A 22400-nucleotide genomic window follows, 5' to 3' on the forward strand; every position below is an offset into this window, starting at 1 on the left:
TTTTTAGAAAAATGACTGAACGCCCCCATTTAACATTTCAATAAATAATTCCTAAATTCTATTTTGTTTACTTTTTGTTCTTTTTTTTATTTTTATTATTATTTTTTTTTTTTTTATAAGATCCATCCAATTTTATAATAAGTGCTGAAAAAGAATTTTTTTAAAATAGAATCACAATTTTAAAGTTAAGACATTTTGTAAAAAGAATTACACTATGTCTTAGTTGAAATCGTTTTATCACCCAACAAGTTTCATTAGTATGTTTGATATCATGTTTTATTAAAAAAAAAAAAAAAAAAAAAAAACGATAAATAAAGTCAGTTATTCTATTTTAGGTAGTTTTTTAACCAGTCAGGCAAGAACAGGTAATTACAAAATATTTAGGATGAATAATCTTTATTTTAATTAAAACTACATCAATAATTAATCATTAATCTATCATTAATCATCTAATTAATCATTAGCTCGTCCATTCTTTCAAAAAGAAATAATTTAAAATAATATTTTGAATACTCATTAATATTAAAAATATAAATAAATAATATTAACGAATCTTAACTTTTTACGAAATACCTTAATACTTTTAACGAATCTCCAACCACCAGAATTTTAATTTACATAATCAAGATGGATTTTAATAAAAAAAATTAGCGATGGAAATGAAAGAAATAAAATAAATGCTTTAAATAATATTTTAGTAAAAAATATATCTTTATATATATATTTATTGTGTGCGTGTGTATGTCACTGAATTCCTCCTAAACGGCTGGACCGATTTTGATAAATTTTTTGTGTGTGTTTAAGAGGATTCGAGAATGGTTTAGATTCACAATTTGGTCCATTGGAAAATGTTTTTAATTTATTTTTTATTTTTTAAGTAGTTGTTGATTTTGGAATGTTTTACATTGGATCCGGCAGACTGCGCTACCATCGCAGTATAGAATATTCAATAATATTCTGTTTTAATTTTAGTTTGTCCCGACAGTTGGTGCTGCGATCAAATTGAGAAAAATATTTCGTAATTTTGTGTTATTATTGTGTTACAAAAAATCGCGAGAAAACAGTTTTTTTAATAAATAAGAGGCTAATAAATCAGATGAAAATGTAAACAAAGGAAAACCAATCAGATCAATGGAAGATGGCCACTGTCAAACACAACGACCAATCACAAAGAGCCCGTATGGCCGTTGCCAATGTAAACAAAATCACAACTGCTAAGTAACAAGTAGGCAGCACTGAGATCGCGTTTAGAATTGTGCGCGTATTGAGAAATATTATATTATATTATTATTTATTGAAATAACGCTTTAAAGTGTAATTAAAAAATATACATTGTGCAAATTTGTAAGGTACAGTATTGAAGTGAAAATGTTTTTTTAATTTATTTATGTGTTGTTGATCTTGGGATGGTTAAGGTTTACAATTGGGTCCGGTAGGCAGAGTTGCGATCGCGTTTTAGAAGTTTTTTTTAATTTTTGGTTTATCAGTCAAACCCGGTAGTTGGTGCTGCTATCGGATTCTAGGATTTTTTTTTATTTTGTTGCTTTTTCGCATATCAATTACTAGCGTCATAGCTTAGTGTTGTTCTTACATTAAAATTCGTATTTTTAACGGATTATTGTGTTTAGAGAATAGTTTGAATTAAATCCGATAGGTAGTGCTGTTCTGACAATTGGATTTATTTACATTCTGAATTTTATAAAGTTAAAGGTGAAATTTTATAAGGTTCCGTAATGTTTTGTAAGTTTCTTAATCTTCAGTATTAATTGTCTTGACTTTTGAAGCAATGAAGCATTGCCGAGTCTGCTAGAATTGCGCGCTTATTGAGAATATTATATATTATTATTTATTGAAATAACGTTTTAAAGTTTAATAAAAAATGTACATTGTGCAAATTTGTAAGGTGCAGTATTGAAGTGAGTATTTTACATGATTTTTCATGAATTTTAATGGTGTATACACGTGCATTCAATAACAATCAACTTAACCTACAAATTTAAATAGTCAGTTCTCATTTGATTCTATGCAACTTATGAAGTATTGAACGGCTCTTTGAAAATAAAAATTTAAGTTTGTAAAATAAATTATAACATTTATAAAATTAAAATATAAGTTACTTATAATATAGTTTAAAGTATATTTAAAAAATTGAATTTATAAAGTTTTAGCAGATTAATTTTATAAAAAGTTTTCTAAAATTATTTTTAATTTACAATTATCTAAAATTTGGTAAAATAGATGTCAAAATAAAGAATGATAAAAATTTCTACTAAAATTTTAACTACGTTGCTTTTTTACAGTGCTTTAATTTTTTTATTAATTGATTAATTAAGTTGTTACATGATTATGAAACATCAAAATTATTAAATAAAAAAAAATATATATATATATAGGAGGTACTTTTTTAGAATGATGTTAAGTGAAAATTAGTAAAATGTGGATGAAAATTTATTAATTACACTAATTATTAATTTTACGACGTTTCGATTTTTTAATTCAATTTTCATCGGACATCTCAATATTTAGTGAAAATAAATATTAACCATACTACACATAATTAGTCAATAAACCCATTACAATAATCCAACAATCACAAACTGATAATGTCATACTAATATTCATTTTAATGAAATTTAGAACACATTCCTGCTAATTTTAACTTAATTAAGTTACTTATATTTATGTGTGTGCATTTATTACAGAATAATGCCGCGTCAGGTCAACGTCTGTCGGGTCCGCTAGTATATAAATAAAACAAATATATTTTAAGAAAACTTCCAAAGAGATAGATCTATTTTTTTTTCTCAATAACAGTTATAATTACAATCGGATCTCCTGCGGAGCCATAAGTAAGTTTCCTGACAAATGCACGTGATAAGGAGGTCCTTAAGGAACCCCCAAAATAGATAATACATAATAAACAGTTGAAAGTAAACTTAAAATCAAATATGAAATTTCAAGCTCAGTCATAAATCACAAACCATTAATTTCAGCACCATATAGTCCACAAAACAAACATTAATTATTACAAATAAAAATAAATAAAAAGAAAGAGCAGTAACAAGAAATTAGATAAGACACCACTAAACTTGACGGAGTTAGATTCCAAACTGTTACGCAGACCGTAAGTCGAGTACATGGGTTCGTTTCAACCGTCGGACGTCTGTACTGTTATTTGACGTCTCTGATAGATCTATTTGAATAGATTTTCCTATACGTTTTACAATTACAATGAAGTTCGCCGGATAATTCTATTAATCAGTACTAAAAATATTGTGTGTACGAGGTCTGTAATGAGACTAGTTTTTTTTTTTTTTTTTACCCTGTAAAGTTACTAGTAAACATATAGTTATATGAACAGCTGATTTATAGGTACTGATATCTTTAGTCTACTGTTGTCATGTAAGACGTAAACAAACTTTTCGTGAATCTAGTTTTTGTTGTGCGTTACAATAATGAGTGATAATAATTATGAACAACGTTGTGAAATTATGTTTTGAGTTAAACTCTGTGAGAATGGTACTGAAACTTTTACAAAATTAAAAAGAGCGTATGGAGATGACGCTCTAACACGAGCCCAAGTTTTTAAGTGGTTTAAAGCATTTTAATATGGCCGGGAATCAATTGCGTACGATCCACGTTCTGGAAGACCGTTAATGTCAAAAAGTAATGACAATGTTGAGCGAATCAGAGACTTTATACGGTACGACCGGCGATTAACTGTCACAATGATTGCAGACGAATTGGATATGAAAAAAGTTTGTGCAAAATTGGTTCCAAAACACCTCACTGTTGAACAGAAAAACAACAGGGTAGAAGATTTCCGCGATCTTCTAGGGCGAATTGATAATGATCCTGATTCTCTATAAAATTTTATTTCTAATGATGAATCTTGAATATTTGAGTAGGACCCAGAAACAAAACACCAGAGCAAGGAGTGGCACACTTCAAACTCACCACGTCCCAAAAAATGAGCGAATCAAAAATCAAAACCACGCTAATTTATTTCTTCGATAGTAATGGCATTGCTCATAAGGAGTTTTTGCCTAAAGAACAGACTGTAAATCAATATGTTTATTGAGAAATTCTTGAATGACTGCGGAAAAGAGTTGCCATCAAAGACAACTGGATCATCACTACAAGGCACCTTGTCACACTGCACTTTCAATTAATGAGTTTTTGACAAAGAAAAACATTCCTGTAATTCCTCAACCACCTTATTCACCTGACTTGAATCTCTGCTACTTTTTCTTGTTCCCGACTTTAAAAAAACATCTCAAAGGACACCATTTTGGAACAGTAGAAAACATTAAAAAAATGTAACTGACCGTCTGAAGGATATTCCGGTTTCTGAGTTCCAACACTGCTATGAAGAGTAAAAAAATAGTTTGAAGCGGTTGTGTGGCTTCCCGAGGGAACTATTTCGAAGGTGATAGAGCGAGCCCATGTATAACCGGATTGTAAATAAAAAGTTTTTTTGAAACCTCGTTCTTACAAAAAATTAGAAAATTGTATAAAAACCTTCTAAAATAACCATAAATTGAAAATCGTACTCACCAGCCATTGATGAAAATTCTATTAAATTTAAATTGAAAGCCCATAATAATTGTCTAATACTCATAAATAAATAAAAAATTACTAGGGTTTTTCATATTTAATTCATTATTCGTACGTTGCACTATTTAGTGACTTAAATATACAATTTCTTTTTGGGTAAGTTTCGTTATTCCATTAAAACCCAAATTCATATATTTTGGAATGGCATTTTAAGTTCTAAAAAAAAATATTAATTTGTTTACAGCATACATTATTAAAATGCCACGTCGTTTATTTATATTGGGCTACTTCCATTAGGAGAAAAATCCCCTGATTTCCCGAACGACTGTATGGCGCCCATTTTCGGGAAGAAGCTTGGATTTTCTTTTAGGTGGAATACTTTATTTTCATACAGATATTCATGTAACGATAGATCTTCCTTTCTTACCCCCATCCCTTTCATTTGTCCTTAATCTTTTCTTCTTCATTTTCGCTTCAAAGGGTATAAAACTACGGGACTGGTAGAATATCGATGGTTTGATTATGATTTTGGGAAATTCCTTGTCGGCCAGCCAAGGATTCTGTTTGTTATCGGTGGCATCACAATAAACATAATGGACGAAGTTTCTATCAGGTTTACTATAACCTTTGATTCACTTATATAATATAATTTGAAGTACCTATAATATAAAACAGAAAATGAAGAAAAGCCAGCTCCGATTCAGAAAGGAACGAAACTAGAATGTTTTTAATCTGCACACAGAAGAAGCTATTTAGATGTTGAGGGAAACTTTGAGAGTGAATAACTTGGAATATTTATTAATAATTTTGGCAGACATAATAAAATTTATTAGAATAAATAATTTATAGTATGAATATTACTATGAGAGAGATTCAGCTTGAAAATAAATAAACAATAATTTTTTTTTAAATGGAACCGACATCAAAATGCTAATTCTTTAGACACGTTTTTGAATCCGTGCCAAAATACATGATCATACTTACGTGATACTTGAATGGACCTATAGATGGTGTAAATAAAAAAATGTAATAATCGCAAACATAAAAGCAATCAAAGCGCATAAATATTAATTCCAATGATGAAATATCGGTATTAATTTTTATGAAGTAATTATAGAACAAATTTATGTTATATCTAAAAATTAATTTTGTAGAAGCAGGCACCGATCCAAAAAATTGTTTAAGTAATTAATTAAGTGTTTGAACGAAATTATTTCTTACTTTTTAGCGCATTTTGATGTCGGTTCCATTTTGTTTTTTTTTTTTAATAGTTATTTCATAATTTTTTGTGTCTGATTAATAACGATAAGTTATTCGGCGGAGTTAATGTACTTTTTGGTGAGATAATGCAGCTGCCTCTAGTCAAAGGCCATTGGTGTTTTGTTCAATCTCCTTGGTATGAAGCAGAAATAAATTTCTGGCATCATTTTTCATTTTGAAAGCTAACAATAAACGTGAGACAAAGAAATGACGTAGGGTTAATCGATTTATTAAATAACTTGCGTTTTGATGAAGTTATAACTAACTGGCCACTTGGAAATGCTTTGCGAAAGTAGGGTACTTTTAACAGACGAATTTTTAGATGGAAATGCTGAAGAACATTCCCAACTATTAAATTAGTTTATGAATATAATCATGATATGACTGATATGATATAAAAAACAAATAGAATTTATATTATTGATGCTAATGATGAATCACAAGAAGCTGTAAAATATGGGAAAACTTCCTCCAGGAATGTTATTTTAGTAGCCGTCAATAACTGTGGAGTCATTTTGTATAATGAACAAATGGCGGACGGTTCAAGAGTTATGTTATGGCGTAATATATCGATTTCTGATGGTTTAGTTAACAACGCTGTGGGAATTTAAAAAAAATTCAAATGGCCTGCCCTACGAAAGAACCAATTGAAAAGGGGTGAGTTACCAAAAGCTGTATAATAAAATTCGATGACGAAACAATAGCTATAAGAATGAAAGGTGAAGGTATTGTACCTATTACAACAGTACGTACAACTTTTCAAGCTATTAAAAGGACACGGAGCTGTAGAAAGACGTATGCTACCTTTAATTTTAAGTTGGGCTATAACAGTGCATAAATTGCAAGAAACAACATTAAATAGAGCTGTAGTAGATTTGGGGAAAAATTTGTAAAAGAACAAGTTGTTATGTTACTCTTAACACAATGGATGGTTTAACTTAGTTATTAAACTTACTCGTCCGACCTTGCGAGAGACCGTAAAAGACCATGTAATGTGATACACGTAGACACTATTATAAGATTCCTACTGTCCCTACCGATGCTGTATATTATATATAATGAATATTATTAGGTCTGAAAGGTTTAAGACGAGATATCTCATCTTTTTATGATTTTATTAACGGTACTACATATTTTATGCAGAAACTCACATTACTTGCCCTATAGAAGATCATATAACATCATCTAACGTGACACATAAATATAGAATATCAGTAGTCTTACTGTCCCTACCTACTCGCCGGACGGCGAAAAACCTTTCATGTGAATTTTAAGAACGATTTTTTGTATCTAAAACGTTTTTTTTTTCAAAAATTACTTGTTGCATCGATTGCAACAAGATTTATTTCAATCAGATTAATAGAAAAAAACTTGATGCACAAACAAACAAAAAAATATATACGGGTCGAATATATAATCTCCTTTTTTGAAGTCTGTTATAAAACAAGATAATGAAATATGACAGTTGATAATCAGAAACTAAACAAACATCAATAGATGGGAATAAAATGTACGAGAAATGGAAGAATTCTGTTATTTAGGTAATACGAGTAATCAGCTGATTTGGAAGTCCAGAGTTCCGACGTTCAAGTCCTAGTAAAGACAGTTACTTTTATACGGATTTGAATACTAAAACGTGGATATCAGTGTTCTTTGTTGGTTGGGTTTCAATTAACCACACATCTCAGTAATGGTCGAACTGAGACTGTGCAAGACTACACTTCATTTACATTCATACATATCATCCTCATTCATCCACTGAAATAATACCTGAACGGTAATTCCCGGAGGCTAAACAGGAAAAAACGAAAAAAGGTAATGCGAGTAAAAATATAAAGGATGGACGAAAAAATGAAGATATAAAAAACAATTCAGCACAAACAAGGAGTTATTTCTTGCAAAAATTTTTTTTCTAAAATCAAAGAATTATAACAAAATAAAAAATTCTTGAAAATGTTTTTATCGGGTGTAGCGCTTAATGGTAGTATGCCTATGCATTAAAAACAAAACGGAAAGTAAAAGAATATTGGCCTATGAAATGTAGTGTTGCAGAAGGATGTTGAAAATTAGGTAGAATGAAAAAGTTTGAAATGAAATGGTCTTAAGACAAATGAAATGGGAAAGGATATCAGTTATTGGAATAATCTTGTTAAAGAAGAACTATAAGTAAATCATGTATAATGAAATAACAGGCAAAGTTAATTTTTTGATGGAGGGACGCGTATAAAGTAAAAAAGTAGAAGGAAAACAAAGACTGGAATCTATGAATTAGAACTGAAGATGTTTGGTAAACTAAATATGTTGAGGTTAAAGTTTATATCAGAATAGAATGGAAAATAGTATTAAAAAAAATGAAAAATGGAAGTTACGAAAAAATAATTAAAATTAAAATTTATATATATATATATATACTTTTTTTTATTAATTAAATATAACCTGAGTGGTAGCCTTTTATCCGGAGGTCCTGGGTTCGAATCCCGGTTAGACAAGGCATTTTATACGCAACAAATTTCCATTTTCATAACGCAAAATGACCAAAGCGTAATCGCGCTCGTCGTCACAAACAAAAAGATTAAAAAATTTTTTTTTTTTTAACTTAGTTAAATTCAGATAATTAACATTATACTAAAACTAATTAAAAATAAATGCTAAAATTATTACTGAATATTAATTGCGAATTGCTGGTAACATATTAATGATGTAAATTTAGAAGTAATTTCGTAGATAAGAAATAAAAATACTTTCGTTTAACGTAAGAAATAAAAATGTCATTGTTTATCAGTTTTATGTTCTCAATTGAGCAAGAACGGATTTCCTTGATGCAAGATACAGTTAAAACATTCTGATGACGTCATACGTTATTAAACATTGAAATAATACTTCTAAGAATGTTAGAAAAAGGTTTGACTTAAATAATTAGAATAAATTGTACGGATATTCTATAAAAAATATTTTGTTAATAAAATAAATGTATCTTAGAGATGTAATAAACGTTATAATACAAAGAAATAATAGGAAAACTTAAATATGGAGTTAATTTTAAAATAAAATAAACGTACCTTTAAGAAAGAATATTTGACACTGTTCAGCTAGAATAAATCTAAATTAATTCCGTTAAGTAAAGATTTTGTATAATAACCGTTGTACCTTGGAACTAAAAATTACATAAACTTGTGTATAAACAGGTTTAAAATATCAACGCCTTTACTTCTCATGTATTGATGACGACGAAGCTCTGCTGTTGCCAGTGTGTTCAATTAGTGTTTACTGCGCAGCTATGTTGCGCAACATGTTTACCGGTAATATCGAAGCAGTAAAACAGTCTGTTGTAGTTGCGACGGAAATGGAGGGGGATTTAACTGCGGTAAGCAGCAAGCTAAACAATGTGTTTGGGTCATGCCGTCGGTCTGTCGTCTCGACATGATACAATACGAGAGGTGGCTGACGGTGTTGTTTTTGTTTTGTTTTATACTATATACGTTTTACTCTCTACCCACTACATACATAATCACCATCGTTATGTATTTTTAATTTGAATGTATGCATGTATGAAAATGTAATACGAATTGAAAACCATGCACTTACATTAATATACTATCTGTAATGGAATGTTTGTTCAACTTAGAAAAAACTATTAAAAAATATTCCTTTTTAAAATAAAAAATACATTTAAATACAATCATAACACATACATTATGTAACGAGTACAAAAACCTGAACACAATAAACCAGCGATCCCTAAACTGGTAGGTGAATGTTGATACCAAGCAAAATATTATACGCAGACATGCCAAAGTTTTAAAATTATTAGTGAAATGAAGAAATAATTTTTTTTTTATTGTTATATTGATTTTTGAATTTAATTATATTCGTATATAATTTTTGTTCATCTTACCGTTTTTATACTGAAATTAGCCTATTTATTTACAGTTATAAAATAATATTAGTCACAAACATTTTCTTTATACAATTTATGAAAGTGTGCGGCCAAAGGGAACATAACAGTATAAAATAATGAAACGGTTGACTAAAGTTAGCGTTAACTGTAGATATCTATTGGTAATATTGAAAAAAAAGTTTATCATAGGATAAATAGGAACGAGGTGTGATAACAAAATACGGTGAATAATTTTTTTATTAAAAAAAGTAATAAGGTTACATAGAATTCGATTTAATCTCCTTCAAAGTACTGTCCTTGACTGGCAATGCACTTATCCCAACGTTGACTCCATGACTGGAGGCATTTCTGGAAGGCGTCTTTCGGAAGGGCTTCCAGCTGCTCGGTCGTGGCCCTCTCAATGTCAGCAATGGTGTCAAAACGTTTTCCTTTAAGCACAGTTTTAATTTTTGGGAAGAGCCAAAAGTCGCATGGTGCTAAATCATGGCGGATGTGGACAGACAGGAACACTTTTTTCGGCCAAAAACTCGCGAATGAGAAGCGAGGTGTGACACGGCGCGTTTCGTGGTGAAGAAGGAAGCCATCGGTTCATTTTTCTGGTCGCTTTCTTCGTACGTCGTTTCGCAAACGTTGCAGTACACCCTTATAAAATTCAGAGTTTACAGTTGTTTCCCTTGGAACGAACTCTGATCGCACTATGCCCTCACTATCGAAAAAAACAACGAGCATGACCTTGATGTTGGATTTTGACTGACGTGCCTTTTTAGGGCGAGGAGATGAACTGGTTTTCCATTGGGAACTCTGCATTTTGGTCTCAGGGTCATAGCCATAGACCCAACTTTCATCTCCAGTTACAATTTCGGCCATGAAGTCCGGACCTGCATGAAGACGACCCTTCAACTCCGTGCAAATTGACACACGATTTTCAAAATCCATGTTGCGCGACAGACACGACAAACACAACCTCACTCTAGCGGCTCTGGCAGCTGACTGGCTGACTGGCAAGTTCGAACGTGTTACAATTTGTCCCTGCCTGCCTCAGATGATCACGCTATTGGACAAATTACAGTATATGGATGTAGCGTCGACAGTTGCCGCTATAAAAATTCATTCACCGTATTTTTTGATCACACCTCGTATATCAAAGCCTACATTATCCAAATATTATGGACCTGAGCAAGACGGTAAATACCTGCGGTCAGTGACAGTCCCTTTCCAGACCTTTTTGTTATCCTTTATACATTCTTCCTTTGCCAAATGTAAAAGGGATTGTGTAAACTCACCTGGTTTCATGTGTACCACAATGCTGGGCACATTTTGGTCCCTAGTCAGTCGCTTAGTGACCCCCAATGGGTCATTTACATCGTGAAAGTTTACCAATGACCGCGCCTGTAGAACTATTAAAGGATTTTCTTTCCTTCCCAAGAATTATCGCTATTCAATGTACTTTTCTTTTTCCTCTTTAGCCTCCGGTAACTACCGTTCAGATAATACTTCAGAGGATGAATGAGGATAATATGTATGAGTGTAAGTGAAGTGTATTCTTGTACAGTCTCAGTTCGACCATTCCTGAGATGTGTGGTTAATTGAAACCCAACCGCCAAAGAACACCGGTATCCACGATCTAGTATTCAAATCCGTGTAAAAATAACTGGCTTTACTAGAACTTGAACGCTGGAACTCTTGACTTCCAAATCAGCTGATTTGGGAAGACACGTTCACCACTAGACCAACCAGGTGGGTCATTCAATGTACTCCTATTCTTAATCTGTCATTCTATTCATTACAAAACTCTTACAAAAAAGAATATTTTCTTCTTGATAGTAAAAAAAAAAATCATCCACAAATAGGTTCACGCTTCCTTAAAAAAATAACTCCTCTTCAACCCCAGAATTGTATAGAATAAAATCGTACGTGATACGTTCTTACAAAACGAAACTCCATGAATTTTACACCAAAAGACACACAATAACATTAAAAAGAGTTTGAATATGATAATTACGTCCAAGTAATTAATCCTGTTAATCAACTGTAAATTTAAAGAACAGGAATTATTCTTTTGGTATATTATTATGCTTTTACGACCAACATGGGACCACTTAAGTCAATTTTAGTTGGATCTTTTCTGAGAAAAGCGTGTTACTTTACTCTTCCGAGCTGCCCAGTATTTCTTAATCCGTTCAGATCTTGCTTTCCTTTCTTCATCTGTAAACACCCTCTTCGTTGTATTTTATCGTTTGTCTGTCTTTTGTTTAAATCTAATGGTTTTGTCTTTTAGCTTTGTAATTTTTCCAGTTTTATTCTGTAGGTCGGTCAGGGAAATTCCCAAATCTTTCATATCTTCTCTAATTTCTTTGATCCATCCTACTTCTAGCTTTTGGAACAAGGGCTTTTCAATGATATTTCTTGACAGTCTTGTTTCCGGTGTCCTTATGAGATGACCAAAGAAAGAGATTCTTTTTTTCCGCATAGTATCAGTAACAGGCTCTATTTCTCGATTCACCACCTCATTTGGACAATCCACCATCGGCCTTCTTTTTGGTGTTTTTTATTGATACACGTTCTGACAATTCTCCTCTCTATTTTCAGAATTTTATCAATTCGGAAACATACACGTTTCCAAAGTGTACCATTTGCAATGAAGAAATTTAAATGATGAATTGATTTCTTTAAAATCAAAATCCTTTTTTTTGTTTAAAGCGAACTTTTTGCATTAATCGCTGTCTTTTTAGAGAAATATTGCTCAAAGGAACTTAAAGTAGCGAGGGTAATTGCCGAAGCGCCTGGTTCACGCGGAATGATGAGATTCACGATTATCTGGAGCGAGATTGCACAACAGTGCAATGTTAAATACCTGCGGAGGCGTGAGAATCATGTAAACCACTTTGTAATTAATCTAATTCATAATAACAGAGACGTCCGATGGTTGAGACGTGTCCATGTACTCGACTTAGGGTCTGCGTAACAGTTTGGAATCTAACACTGTCAAGTTTAGTGGTGTCGTATCTAATTTCTTGTTACTTCTCTTTCTTTTTCTTTATTTTTATTTGTAATTAATGTTTGTTTTGTGGACTATATGGTGCTGAAATTAATGGTTTGTGGTTTATGACTGAGCTTGAAATTTCATATCGGACTTTAAGTTTACTTGCAACTATTTATTGTGTATTATTTATTTTGGGGGTTCCTTAAGGACCTCTTTATCAAGTGTTTTTGTCAGGAAACTTACTTATGGCTCCGCAGGAGAGCCGATTGTAATTATAATTGTTATGGAGCAAAAAAAAGGAACTTGATATTGATGTAATGTCAATAGTTCTTCCTACACCAATACACTGTAGCAAAAATTACCAAAATTGCTTTAACTATGATTTTAACTAACTGCCCCCCTATCCACATACACAGCACACACGAACACATAATCAAACAAACGGGTAAATGCTTCCAAACTAGGTTTTGGATCACTCATACTCCTTTTTTTTTATTTTAAATTTACCATTCCGAAAAAAAATTATAATTTTTGGTGATCCCAAGATTATAAACCATTTCTTTTCATTTATAATCGCGCCTATAAAAGGACAGATATACAATATTCATATTGAACTACAAAGTAAATAATTTTTTCAAACGATCTCGTTATTTGTATCGCTCAACTCTTTACATTTACAGAAGGATTGGGAAAGGGAAACCTTCCTCTCTCGGTTTAACGTCCTCTCTATTTTTTTTTTTTACATTCTATAAGAACGCCATCAACTTTAAGAAAACTTTATCAATCAGTTTTTACAACATTAAAAAAAGAATATTTTATAAGTAATCATATTTCCAATCAAAAATTTTAAATGTATTATTTAATGTAAAGAAAACTTTTTGGAAAAAAAGACTGGATTTAAGGCATTTTTAATGAAAGTATAATCTGTAAAGGTTATTTGCAGGGAATAATATAATACTTGCTTATTTTAATTCAGGGATAAAGATCGCTGACCATTTGACTTTATTTTCAATGTTTAAATTTGTAAAAAGACATTCAGTAACGTGTTGTCTTCTATGATGAATTTGTTAGCCGGTCCGGTCACCCAGTAGGTGCCTCATTAATATTGATGTTACTGAACTTTATTTCTCACCTGATCCTTATCCACCTGTATATTTAAGCCTGAAAGCTTCACATAAAAAACTATTATGGTCAGTAAACTACTAACTTTCTCCCTGAAATTATTAAATACAACTATATTAAATATTAAACGACATTTTACTTTTCATCAATATTTTATTAGATTTCTTATTTCCTTAAATTAACTTTACTTATTTTATTATTTTTTTTTTTTAAATTAATTAATTATCTTTTAACTGGCGTATTTTAAACCTTAATTAGAACTTAAGTTTTTAACTAAAATCTTTGTTGGGAGACGTGATTTGAATAATTATACTTATTTAAGAAACAAATTTCTAATTTTTTGGTTACTTTTCTTTGTCTTGATTTTATTTAGCCAAAATTGAGGTTTTTTTTAATTTCAGATCTAAATTGATGTACTCTTAGCATTAAGCTTTTTCTCAACATTACAACAAAGTACAACGAGCACAGTCCCTAGAATCAACCATTTTAAAATGACATCCAATTATGTAAATGCGATATTTTTTTTGTCATTTTACTGAAAATTTTCAACAGCTGGTAAAGATAAATGCAAATATTTAATATTTCAAACAAAACTAAACGTATTAAGAACAGTTTTTCTCATGAGCCTCCTAATTCAAAATCTGAAAGCCGTTTTTCCTTCTGTCATTCTCCTTGCATGTTCAAATCATCTTAGCCCTGCTTTCCTTAACCCTGTTTATGTATTTGTGAGATTCTTTACTTCTACATTCGTCATTTAACCCCTCATCAACTTGTCTAACCTGCTCCAAATAGATTTCATTTTTAGATTTCTTCTGTCATTTTTATAACACAAGTCTATTCGCCACACTCCAGAGCTGACACTGATAACAACTTTCGTAAGGGCTGTATAAATTTCATAGGCATTTCGTAAAACCATGAAATTCATATTATGTATTATTCTTATAATCTACTTACTATCTTGTTTTCCAAATATTTAAAACGTTTTACCGTTTGAAAAACTTTGTTAAGTTGGTTCTTTGTTCTCTCTCTTGCTTCTCCGATTGTATTTTCACATTCACATCTCAATTCTTTTTTTTCTTGATGATATTGCCACATAAGCTTGGTGTATGGAAATGGAATTTTTCAGCGTATGAAAAATGCCATGCCTGACCGAAATTCGAAACCGGGGGACCTCCGGATGAAACACCGAGACGCTACCAAATCGCCATGGAAATCGGTAGATTCATTCTTTCCACATATCAAAGATTCTTTGAGCTTTTCACTTTAACTTCATTAGGATAATATCATTAGCAAATAGCTATGAATTTCTTTCTTTGATATTTCCTGGCTGATAATAACTTTATCATCAAACTACATTTTAATTTCCACATACATTGTTTTATTTATTCTTGTAACTTCCTTTTCCACACTCTTTTCTTTGTAAATTTCTTTGTAGTTTTCTTGACACATTTTCATACGTCTTTTGTATAATCAGAAGTATCATAGCTATATTCTTATTTAATTTCCATCTCTTTACAATCAGCATTCATATTCCAAAAATCAAGTCAGTTGTAAATATCTCTTCAAAAACAATTTTGTTTTTCTTTAATTTTTCGTTCATTATGTTATTTCATTTTTTTAAAGATCTCTTTCTAAAACCTATGTCACTTGTAAAATAAACTTCTCGTCAATATAATTTTTTCAATTCTCCTTATCAAACTTTTTTAAAAAGTTTATCTTAAAATCCCTTTCCTTTCTCTTACGATATAATTAATATTTTCTCTACAAACAGTACTCATACCTAAATCCATCTAACAGTACTACCTAAGTTTCTAACGTACAGACCTAATCATAATCAGCTGTTTTCTTTTTGTGTTTTTGTTCTTATTTTTATTAGCTTCCACCATTGTAATTTCCTTAATACCAGTTTTTATTACTGATTCTTTATTTATATTTTTTATCGTGCCTCAGTCTATATTTAGTAACTGTTTAAAGTACTTTCTCCAGCTAATTAAGATTTCTTCGATTTCTTCCAATTTATTTTCAATCTCTTTTTTTTAAATTCACTCAAAACAAAAAAATAAATAAACTAAAAGAAAGTTGATTGGATAAAGATGAATGAAGTGGATATTATAAGGATGAAAGTGGAAGTAGAAAAGGTATTGAAGGAAAAGATTAAACAAAATTGACATCTACAATTCATGTCGCGATCCAGGATATTAAATATCGTGAAAAAGAGGAAGAAGAATACCAACGACAATAATAGTAGTAGGTATAATAAAACGGAGAAGGAAAAGTCATGTAATCCATCTTTTTAAAAAATAATATTTATTTAAATAAAAGTATCCTGAAATTTTTTTAAGTTTTTTACCTATAAAATAACTGTATGTGTTTATAAATATTATTTTGCACCACAATAAACACGTTAAAATTTTAGTAAAATCGTCTGAAAAGGTTACGATTTTACTAAAATAAAAATCTAATTTTTTTTTAGCATATATATATACTATAAACTGTTTTTCTTCTTCGAAACTTAGAATACAAAACAATCATTAAAAAAATATTTTTATAAATGTTCTAACTAACAATCTTTATATGAATAAAAATACTGTATCGATTTGTCTTTTCTGACCAACCCACTCATATTTAGCGTCCTTTATCTATCTATATCTATACTATTATAAAAAGAAAGTAGAAGAGCCCTTTTATTTGTTCTGGATAAACAAAAAAACTACTTGATAAATCGCAAGCAAATTTTTACCCATATTTCTTAGCATAACTGAAAAGGTTTTTAGATATATTTCATCTCAAAAAAACAACGTTAAAAAGATACTGCTTCAGTGCGTGCATACGTAGCATGTTGACAAAAACTTTAATGAATTGAATTAATGAACTGTGAGCTTCTATCACTGTGTGAGCTGGGTGTGAACTGAATGATGTAATTCAATCGAATAAATAATATTACAAAGATTATAGAATTAAATTTACTTTAAATAATATTAAATAAATTTGTTTAATAATAACGGACTTCCCATGAGGACTGGTGTGAGGCTAGAGTTATGAGGTCATGCGATCACCTCGTGCGAGGCTAGACCAATAATCACCATCAGCCGGTAACAAATGGAGTACACCTGTGGAACTATTTTTGGGGGTGGAAAGGGTGCTCTTATAATATCTCTGTAAAAAATCGAATTTTCAAAATTCAAACGGGGTATTTGTTAATAGGTTGAAAGCTTACTTTCTCCTGTTTAACCTCCGGGAATCACCGTTCAGGTGTTACTTCAGAGGATGAATGAGGATGATATGTATGAGTGTAAATGAAGTGTAGTCTTGTACAGTCTCAGTTTGACCATTCCTGAGATGTTTGGTTAATTTTGAAACCCAACCACCAAAGAACACCGGTATCCACAATCTAGAATTCAAATCTGTATAAAAATAACTGACTTTACTAAGACTTGAATGCTGGAACTCTCGACTTCCAAATCAGCTTATTTGGCCAGACGCGTTCACCACTAGACCAACCCGATGGGTCACTAGGGTGAACGCTAACTTTTGCATGCTTCAGGTGCATCGATCTGTAAGGTTCTCGATCTAACAGTTCACGGTTATTCGGAAAGTTGTTATATCTTCGCAACCATTCTTCTGATTTTCAAAAATCAAACGGGGTATTTGTTTTATGTTTATATACAAAATTTGATTGTTTGTTATCGCATCACGCGAGAACCAACCGACTGATTACTTTCAAACTTGCAGGATACATTTGTGGAAGGTATCAAGTCATCGACCATGGCTCTAAATCCCTTAAAGGTTAAGATATTAAAAATATTCATTATTTCTTCGCTCCCAAGAAGGGTGAGTGAAGTTGTGAATTAAACTTATTCATTAAGGAAAAAATAGATTAATCCTTTTACTTCATTATTATATATCTATCAGAATGGCAAAGAAATCAGTTATGAATTTTTCGACGTCAAAGTAATGTGTACTTTAGTTACTATAGTTACTGTTATTCTATCTTTTGTAAGTTAGCTTCTTTTTCAGGTTTCTTAAAGCCTGAATTCTTTAATTGTTATTTATTAATATTATTCTCAAAATAATTATTATCTCGAGGATAATAATAATATTATTATTATTAAATATCTTATAATTATTATCTCGAGGATAATGGACTTGACCACGCGAGTCCAGCGGGAGAGCCCTCTCATGGCAAGAAAGATGGGATGGATGTGAGAAGGGCAGGTTGACCTATAGAGTAAAAAAAGGATGTTGGAAGATGGTCCGAAGGAACCCACGGCTCGCTGATTTTAATTTTACTCAGTTGCTGGCCGGCCATGGGGGATTTAGAAAATATATATTCCGTTTTGGGTTGGATTACTCGGATGGATGCCACGACTATGAGGTTGAGGAGTCGGCGTTCCATGTGTCCTTTTTGTTGTCCTCGTTTTAACATAGAAAGAAAGTAAATGATGGATGTCATTGGAATAGTTGTAATGTTTGAACCAGAGGAATTAATGGGGATTATGCCGTATAGTGAAGAATATTGGTCTGCCGTTTCCGGATTTACAAGAGCGATAATGACGAAATTACGCACTATCGAGGAAAATTGTAAACCAAAAAGGGGTTGTCGGAGAATGCAGAGGCGGATAGGCGCGCGGCTGAGAGCCTAGGAGGTTCCCCGTACGTGTTGGGATCGTCTGGGTGCGATGAGACCGTGGGCACTCCACTCCCCTGTCCGATGATGATCCGTGAGGTGAGTTTGCTGTAGTAATCAATTGCCTGGGAGTTATTTGTTTATGCGATTGGATGTGACTGATTGATATAATGTGATATGTGGAATGTACGGCATGAGCTATGTATCTGGACTGATGATTGGATGTCGTGGAGTATGTGGGTGAGATTTTAGTCTAATGTGAGGTACATTGTGGGTGTGTGAGGTCAGTATCTGTTGACTGTGGTGCCTAAATGTGTGTGAGGAAGTATTTCCCAATTTCTGAAGTAATGCACACCGGCTGTACCGGGAAGGATGGGTTAACCAGTGGTGGAGGTTTAGTCGGTAGTGCGCAGGAACATGGTCGCATTTCATAACATCTTGCGAAACCTATTAGCGAGCCCGACACTGGTTAGGCGCCCATAAATGGGGTTCCTCTACCTCTTAAAAAAAGGGGGTGGAGCCCTCTGAGTAGACGGGGAATGGCGACCGAAGCGAGTTCTGTAGGTGTCCAGGCCGCCGGTCCCCCTGGTAACATGGAAATGGCGAGCGGAGCGAGCTCTGTGGTCCTTGGGTGGGCCCTGTGACCCCTAGAAGCCGATTAGTTGGTTCAGGGATTCGCCTGGTCTGACCTGGGCCCCGAGGGTTCAAGTTCTGGCTAGACGGGCCAGCGTTTTAATATAACGCTTGTATCCTTGTTAAAGAAGTATTGTTTCTAAGTAGAGTTCCAAACAAGTGATGAACCTAATAAAATGTAGAAAGAAATAAACATTTTTTAACTCACGTTTTCTTGTACCACTGAACGCTACTTGCTACTTTAAACCAAAACTATCCTCTTTACCTTCCTGTAATGGAACCTCGCTTTGCAACTCCTATTCTCCCTATAAAGAGAGTTAAGGGAATAGAAATCTATAGAAAAACGATCGGCGCTGCAGATCAGCCAGCTATTCAGTCGTTTCTTTCTAATAACTTTTGACAATCGAATTAGTATAACAATCCCTCCTATAAAATGGACAGTTGGTACGTAAGAGGATGCTATTCATATTAAAAGTATTTTAGCGATGAGTTACAGTATTAAAAAATTTTTTCCAGTATCTGTTAAAGAAATGGAGGAAACTTTATACATATTAAAAAAAATTGATAAAAAATTTTCATAAAAGTCATTGAAACTTTGAAGTTAGGCTAAAATAATGGATGATTTTTTGAGAGTTATGTGTAATAGAAAAACTTCGTAAATCTGATACTACTTAATATATAATTAAATATTTGAATTATTTATATTTAATTTGCTTTTTCTATTATCACGTTTTTTCGTTTGGACCACCTACATGAATCGCATTAAAAAACAAATTTACATCTTGTTTCCTTTATGTTAGTACTTTTCCATTTTTTAACAAACTTTGATCTATTTCTTTTTAGGAAAATTTTCTTCCCGTTTTTTTTTTATTGTTTTTTTTTAAACTTAAAATTTTTTATTTTATTTCTAAAATTATTTCGATTTGAATTTTCTTTTTCTTTTATTATTATTACTTTAGATTTTTTCGATTTTTTTTTTGAAATTAGTTATTTTTAGTTTTTAATTTAGAAAAATAATAATTAGAAATTGATTTTGTTAATCTGTTTGTCCTCCATTTTTATTTAAATTTCCATAAACCCTCTTTTTCTTATACAGTCCGTCTTTTTTTCTGGTAAATGTCTTCGTTTGATCTTAAGATAGATAAGATTGTTATTATTTTTATTTAGGTGCTAAAATCTTTCATAAAATTCTTCTTTCTTTTATAATTATTTTTTGTAGTCTCGATTCTTTGACTGTCTCGTCTTTTCTACTGCTTGTAAGCATTTTGGTTAAAAGAAATATACCCAAAAATAAAAATGTATTAAAATACTAATATGCAATAATAAAATCATGAGATTTCCATTTGAAATAACGAAATTGGCCGTCATATTGGAAAACGGGTGAAGATTTCCAAAATATGGTATTTTTAATTTAAGAAATATTAAGATTAAAGAAAAACAAACCAACATACTTGGCGTTTATAGACCTAGAAAAGGCATTCGATAACGTAGACTGGAATAAAGTGTTCAGCATTTTAAAAAAAATTATGGTTCAAATACAGAGATAGAAGAACAATTGCTAACATTTACAGGAACCAAACAGCAACAGTAATAATCGAAGAACATAAGAAAGAAGCCGTAATAAGAAAGGGAGTCCGACAAGGATGTTCCCTATCGCCGTTACTTTTTAATCTTTACATGGAACTAGCAGTTAATGATGTTAAAGAACAATTTAGATTCGGAGTAACAGTACAAGGTGAAAAGATAAAGATGCTACAATTTGCTGATGATATAGTAATTCTAGCCGAGAGTAAAAAGGATTTAGAAGAAACAATGAACGGCATAGATGAAGTCCTACGCAAGAACTATCGCATGAAAATAAACAAGAACAAAACAAAAGTAATGAAATGTAGTAGAAATAACAAAGATGGACCGCTGAATGTGAAAATAGGAGGAGAAAAGATTATGGAGGTAGAAGAATTTTGTTATTTGGGAAGTAGAATTACTAAAGATGGACGAAGCAGGAGCGATATAAAATGCCGAATAGCACAAGCTAAACGAGCCTTCAGTAAGAAATATAATTTGTTTACATCAAAAATTAATTTAAATGTCAGAAAAATATTTTTGAAAGTATATGTTTGGAGTGTCGCTTTATATGGAAGTGAAACTTGGACGATCGGAGTATCTGAGAAGAAAAGATTAGAAGCTTTTGAAATGCGGTGCTATAGGAGAATGTTAAAAATCAGACGGGTGGATAAAGTGACAAATGAAGAGGTATTGCGACAAATAGATGAAGAAAGAAGCATTTGGAAAAATTTAGTTAAAAGAAGATACAGACTTATAGGCCACATACTAAGGCGTCCTGGATTAGTCGCTTTAATATTGGAAGGACAGGTAGAAGAAAAAATTGTGTAGGCAGGCCACATTTGGAATATGAAAACAAATTTTTAGGGATGTAGGATGTAGAGGGTATACTGAAATGAAACGACTAGCTCTAGATAGGGAATCTTGGAGAGCTGCATCAAACCAGTCAAATGACTGAAGACAAAAAAAAATTTAAGAAAATTCTAAGAGAGAGACACATTTAAAGTTTTTCTCGTTAAACTTATAGCTAGTTCCATTTTGTTTTCTTTCATTTCTGCGTTTGAAATATAAACTATTAAATTTTATTTATTTTAATTTGCATAATTATTTACATTTTATCTAAAATGTAAATTAAATATTTATATTTATACCGTAAATATAAATTATATATTTTATTTAAAATATTAATTTTCATTCTTTTATCTAATTTAATAATTTTATTGTAATTATGGACATGAAATCTTTTTAAATTTAATTTTATAAATAATATTAAACAACTTAATTCTTCACATAGATCTTTCTACGTGGATTTCATATCAGAATGTTGTTTTTAAATGTAATTAATATGTAAAATGTAGGAATCCAGCTTTAATTTAATCTTCATAAAATTGTGTATTAAAAATTACAACATAAGTAAATATTTTACACTATCGCGCGCACGCGTTCACACATATACATTAAAAAAAATATATAAAATATATATAAATAAAACAACTGAATATTAACTCGTGATAATCTCATTGTGTTCTTAGTTTTACAGAACGGAGATACTACACAGAGTTTTTATACCACCGTTTTTACTCGTACAGCGGATCAATAGAAACTAAACTGCGTATTTTTTGTGAAAATTGGCTGTGTAAACCTCAAGAGTTATATTGAAATATTTTACTTTAATCGCAGTTAATTACTATTACACCATTAAAAAAAATTAATGTTTCTTATTAATACATTTTTTTCTGCTAAAAATTTGCATAATA

General features: G+C 31.4%; 1 protein-coding gene across 2 annotated transcripts in view; it reads right to left on the reverse strand.

Annotated features, from left to right (window-relative positions):
• LOC142331353 (uncharacterized) overlaps nucleotides 1–22400 on the reverse strand; it is a 150842-nt gene that overhangs the window by 66162 nt on the left and 62280 nt on the right. Inside the window, exon 1 of one of the 2 annotated variants that reach the window (XM_075377199.1) lies at nucleotides 8877–9221. The exons of the other annotated variant lie outside the window; for it this stretch is intronic. The gene's annotated coding sequence lies outside the window, so the exon portion shown is untranslated. Of the gene's footprint in view, nucleotides 1–8876; nucleotides 9222–22400 lie in introns of those variants that run through there. 2 annotated transcript variants of the gene reach the window in all.

This window comes from Lycorma delicatula, chromosome 10 (assembly GCF_047948215.1).
Source record: "Lycorma delicatula isolate Av1 chromosome 10, ASM4794821v1, whole genome shotgun sequence".
Lineage (NCBI taxonomy): Eukaryota > Metazoa > Arthropoda > Insecta > Hemiptera > Fulgoridae > Lycorma > Lycorma delicatula.